At 46.7% G+C, this 5,947-nt stretch overlaps 1 long non-coding RNA gene across 1 annotated transcript; it reads right to left on the bottom strand.

Moving 5' to 3' along the window:
- Positions 1-513: 513 nt before the first annotated feature.
- Positions 514-5,384, bottom strand: LOC113951179. The gene is made up of 3 exons (XR_003529076.1): positions 5,190-5,384; positions 3,011-3,184; positions 514-1,722 (listed from the first exon to the last, which is right to left on the bottom strand). It is a non-coding gene; the product is annotated as an uncharacterized LOC113951179 (long non-coding RNA).
- Positions 5,385-5,947: the final 563 nt, after the last annotated feature.

Genomic DNA, 5,947 nt, shown 5'->3' with positions numbered 1-5,947 from the left:
ATAGCAGAGAATGAGTAATGATTTTGGACAAAGCCAACAGGCACCTCGGGGGATTTGGAAATTAATCCTGTGACATTTCCAGCAGCTAGCCTGGAAAGTGCAGTAAGTGACAGAAAGCACTGTGTGGCAGAGCATGTTCAGCATCCTGCCAGAGCAGGCCTACTCTCCTATTCGCATGCAAAAAAAAAAAAATCAACATTCTTTTCTTTTTTCAAGAAAATAGCTACAAAAATATGCTATTAAAATCAAAGACTAGGCAACTCCTTTGAATGCTCTTAGATTAGTGACAGCAGACTATTTCATCAGGTCACAAACAGCGGGGAGGGAGGGAAAGCATCAGCAGGAAGGCAAAGGGTTCCCTGAGCTTTGACGCAGACTAAGCTTAAGTAAAAGTAGCTGTGATTATAAACTATAATGAAACAAAACATCTTGGGAAAAAACAAGTTTGCCATATATTTCAAATATATGAAAATGGATACAGAAGTATAGAAAAAGAAAACAAACAAATCTGAACCTACCAAAGACAGCATATTCTGGGCAGTCGACACAGATAAAAGCAGGAGGTGGTTGTCTCCAAGGTGCAGTTAAGCTGTAGACTAAGGCAGCAGCTGACAACCATTATGGACCACAGCCTGGAAGTGTGATTTGATCAAGGATTCCTGAGGCACAGCCCAGTTGACTGCAATCTTAGGTTCATCTGGCTCTGGTAACTCCTTAGGATCATGAGCAATTATCTTCTGAGCTTGTTCATTTTGTCTTTGCAGATGTCAGTTCACACGCATTGCTCCACTAGGAAAGCCTGCACTCTGAGGACCAAAGTTTAAAGTTAAGAAGTTTTTACTGAGGTCACTTGGGATGATTAACTCTTTGGGGTGAGATCTCTCTCCAGGGCCTTCATCTCAATGTATGCTGGGAAAGAACTTTGTATTCCTCTGATGCTTCAGCCTCCTTCATGAAAGTCATGAGACACAGCTGTTAATTTTTTTCTAGAATTTATAAAGAGATTACAGGCTACATTTTTATCTTCTGCAAGCTTCATGACTGCATGGGATGAAAACAATAGACATAAGTAAGAAAATCCATGTGCAGCCAGGTGCTACCTAGGACCACCAGATTATTTTTATTTTGTGATATAGAGAGCCAAAGCCCATAATAGGTCTTTCCATTGTAAATTTAAGCTATAGGGATGTGCTTGGTGCAAACTGCATCTTCTCTACGTAGCCTAGTGTTGAAGTAGATCTGCATGAGAGTAGGTGAACATGTGTTAAGTAATCTACCCATCTCACTAAGGAAATGGTAGTGGCTGGTACTAAAACAAAGTTAATGTCAGACCCTTGAATGACTATGACCAAGGTATTTTGAGCCTCTGACTGGTAAGAAGGAATTAAGCAGGAGCTGGCTGTAACTGCTCCACATTTCTGCATCCAGCTGGGGGTGGGGAAGCCATGCAGTACGTACTGCCTGTCGGTGTCCAACAAGAACATGACAACCACGACTGTCAGCATGGATGCTTCCTGCCTCTGTCACATTTGTTATGTCCCTTACATCTATGTAAGTTGCAGTTCACATGTCAAAGCAGCAAACAGCACAGATGAATACTACAATAAATTTTCCTTCTCTGTTTCCCTGCAGGGTGAGCAGGCTCACAAGTCCCCCTTGCACTTCCACACACTGGGAACCTCTACAACACCTTGACAGCAGCCAGAGGAAAGTACAGCACACCTACAAAACACAGAGCCTCTCAGTGCACAAATACTGCCAAGCAAAATCCCCCAAATATTAGAAACCACAGGCAAGGCACAGACTATACAAAAACTGACAGGCATGAGCATAGCTAAAGGGAGGGCAGCAGGGAAGAGGAAGAAAACAAATAGGAAATGCCATACTCAAAAGAATTCAGCATAAACTCTGAGCAAATCAAAGCAAGGAGAAACTTCTGAACCCACTTGAATTTTAGCTGCCGAAGCCTTCTGGCTACTTGGCTGCTCTGCCTGTGCATTGCTATGCTTAATTTGTCCCACTGGATTTGCACCTCCTGTGAGTGACTGAGAGGAGCCATTGACTCTGGGAGGACTGATTTAGTGCAGCAGGAACCAGCGGCCTGGCAGGGGCTACGGGAGAGGCCCAGCCCAAGGTAGGTAAACACTGTCGTGGTTTAACCCAGCAGGCAGCTAAACACCACAGAGACACTCACTGACTGGCCCTTCCCTCCCCCTGCAACGGGATGGGGGAGAGAACTGGGAAAAAAAAAAAAATTCATGGGTTTAGATAAAGGCAGTTTAATAGAACAGAAAAGGAAGGAGGAATAATAACAACAACAATAATAATAATAACAACAATAAGCATAACAACTATAATCATAAACAACAACAATAATAATAAATTATAAAATAATTGGAACATACAACACAAGTGATGCCCAATGCAATTTCCTACCACCCACTGATCAGTGTCCAGACAGTTCTGGAGAGCTGGCCTCTGGCCAGCTTCCCTCTAGTTTGTATACTAAGTGTCATATTATATGGAGTATCCCTTTGTCCAGTTGGGCTCAGCTGTCCCATCTGTGTCTTCTCCCAGCTTCTTGTGCTCCCCAGCCTACTCGTTGGTGTGGTGGTGTGGGGAGCTGAAAAGTCTTCAACTTAGTGTAAGCACTACTCAGCAACAACTGAAACATCAGTGTGCTATCAAAATTATTCTCATCCTAAATCCAAAACACAGCATCATACCACCTACTAGGAAGAAAATTAACTTTATCGCAGCCAAAACCAGGACACACTAAAGGGAGAGGGAAGGACACAGGGAAAAGATTGGAGCAGGGAAAAGGAGAAGAAAGAGTAGGAGAGATAGAAGAAGCACACAGCAATAGATGGGCAAAGGAAAAAGAGAATGAGAAAGAGGAAATTAAACACAGTACAAAAAGGGGCTGGACACTGGATTTAGTATAATCTTTCTCCAGAATCCACATGGTTGTAAACCTCTGATGTGCTCCAGTTTGGTGCTGGATACTTACTGTCAGTGGGAGCACCAGCACCCGGAGGAGCCTCTGTCCCACACAGCCCTTCATGCTGCTCCAAGGTTCCTATGCACAGCCGGGAAAAAACGATGCTGGGTGGAGGGAAATTAAACCAGTTATTTTTTCTTGATTTATTTCTCTGGAAAGTCCTTTCCCTGGAGAGACACGGGCCTGTGAAAATAACAGGATATACTCAGTAAATCTGTAATACCTGCTATGTAAGCCAACAGTTTCAAATTCCTGCTTTGCATTAGCTGAGCTCCCAGCAACTGCCTATAGCACAAATTGAGAAGCCAGTAAAATACTCTCTGTGGCATGAAACAGGGAGTATTTCCCAGTTTACTTAGGACAACAAAGGTCTGGAACAGTACATTACACTGAACAAAATCTAAAAAAGGAAGATATTCCAAATTTTTTCCTGTTTCCTGATGTACATTCAGGAGAAGTAGACATAAGTGTACCCCATGATGTTTACCCTCCACAGCTTGGAGGGTAAACACTGGGTCATGGTTTGTGACAGGGAAACGTGTGCAGGGAAAGGGTCACAGTCTAACCTGAACTCCAAAGAAACTCAACCCGTCTCAAGTGTTGACAACTACTTGAAATTCAGGACAGGTTTGTTAAAAGGTGCTTCAAAGCTTTCGAAGTGACCTTTTCTTGAGCAAATGTAGGTTCAGTTACAGTTTCCCATCAAAGTTGTGTGAATGTGTGGTAAGACATGAAACCAACTGAGAAAAGGCGCTATTCATTGACTTTTCCTGTGGCATTTGCTGAATGTTGTGAAAGCCATAGATCAAAGCAAAGCGCTCAGTGCATGTCCTTAAATTAGATGTAATTAAATAAACAAGTGTTTGCATAAATCCCTGAAAAGCAAAACTGGCCAATTTAACCATGCAATGATGTCTTAGCTTCTTCTTTTTCAAAATTTTTTAAATTAATCAAGGTGTTTTTTCATTAATCAAGGTGTGTTGAATCACAAATTCATTCCTCCTGATCATAATGCTGCTGTGTAAAGAGTCATCCAGGGAAAAAAGTACCAGCCCGATTCCCCATCTAAAAACCACTTTAGGGTTTTAAAACTAAAGTACCACAGGAAAACCCATACACTTGTGAAACCAAGGGAAGACCACTGGAGTGGATAGCTTGGAGTCTGGAAATGGGACTGTCCTACTCCTCATCACCAGCTGGGGCTCAGCTAAATATGTAGAGATGGAAAGTTGTTACTGCCATTACTGGTAGCCATCAAAGCTTGCTGGTGGTCTCTCTTGAATTCTTGCTGGACATATTAAATAGTTCCTGTCATCAGAAATGGTGCTACATGGTACACATTGGCAGTCTCCAGAGAGAGCTGCATGCAACTAAAGACTGGTTTTCCCTTTCAGCAATTGTCCTTTCTGGTCGATTTTTGAGGCATACATGTGATGAAGAAAAACACTGCTGCCTTCTGAAGCACGTGTTCTGGGCAAAGAGTGCTCAGAGCTTCTGTCCCGTCACCTTTCCCCACCCCCTAAAACACCACAAAGTAAAACGTCAATCCAATTAACCGGAATGAAAAGAAAATCATGAAGATAATAAATTGGAGGGGGGGGGGAAACTCTACAGTTAGGACCCTCTATCAAGACTGGCGTAGGCAGCGGCCTGGCCACTGCCGGGAAGAGGGACAGCAGTGCTGAGGACACGAGCCCTTCACAGGCAGTGCAGGACATCCCTGAGGAGGAGTTCGGGGCCGGGCTCCGCAGCCCGGCTGGCAGCGGCATCGGTGTCCCCTGCGACGGGGACGCCCATCGCACCGCCCCGTCCCCGGGGTCACGGCATCCCCCTGCGGGGAGAGGCTGCCCCATCCTGCAGCGCCCACCCCATCCCACACAGTCCGGTCCGGCCCCGGGACCCCGTGCTGCCCACGGAGCTCGGCGGTGCCTGCGGGTCTGGGGAGCCGAGCCGGGCTGTCCCCCCCGGGCCGCTCCCCCCGGGGCTGGGCCAGCGACAGGTGCGCGATGGAGAGGCGAGACCTCCCGGTGCCCGCGGAGGCACCGCGGGGCTCCAGGCGCGGACAAATAACAAGGACTCTCCTTTCTGCGGCCCCAGCAGGGCCCGACAAAGTGCCTCATCATTCCCGCTGGTGTGGGAACACCCAGGGAACAGCACACGGGCCCGCGGCCCCGGGAGCGGCACTTACCGGAGCCCTACGCACCGTCCCCACGAAACGGTCTTTTCTGTCATCCTTTCGGCCGCCGGGCAGGCGACGAGACGTCCGGGCTCGGCTCCTCCGAGCGGCGGGGCTGCGGCTGCCTCCCCTCCCCGGCTGCCCGTCCCGGGCAGGAGGCACGCAGGGACACCCGCTGTATGGGAATGCCGCAGCCAGGTTAATCACATCCCTCCTCTCCGCATCCCTCCTTTCTCACCGTCCCCCTCGCCCCCTCCCCCTCCACTTTTCATGGGTTTTGGAGGGGTTTTTGCAAGCTTTCGCCTCTCCTTTGAATCCGCTTCTCCACCTTCCAGCCTTGAAGGCGACAAGAAAAACCCCAAACTTTTGTTAGGAACAATAATCTCATTTGCAAAGAAAAATCCCTGGAATGGGGATTCATTGTAATGCCTTTGGGCAGCAGACCCAACTTCTGGGCTATTTCAATAAAGGAGTGAACTGCAGTAGAACGCCAGTTGGCTCCTCCAGCAAAGTTCTCCTAAATCATGATAGACAGATTGCGTGAAAAACAGGAATTCCAAAGAATTTCCTGCCCTGGGAACAGAAGTTAAGGCTATATTTAACAACATCTGAAGCTGTCAAGAATGCTTTGTGGTTGGATAACAGAGCAGAAAAATGTGAAAAATGCGGGCTACTGCTATACCAAATATGGAAATATTGTTACGTCTGGGGTCTAAATCCCATCTGGAAATACTTACAGCCAGGAAAAGAAAAGACGCCACAACAGAAGC

This window comes from Corapipo altera, unplaced genomic scaffold, assembly GCF_003945725.1.
Source record: "Corapipo altera isolate COAL_440 unplaced genomic scaffold, ASM394572v1 57, whole genome shotgun sequence".
In the NCBI taxonomy this organism is placed as follows: domain Eukaryota; kingdom Metazoa; phylum Chordata; class Aves; order Passeriformes; family Pipridae; genus Corapipo; species Corapipo altera.
Note: the sequence above shows the minus strand (reverse complement) of the source record. Positions and strands in the feature narration are given on the sequence as shown.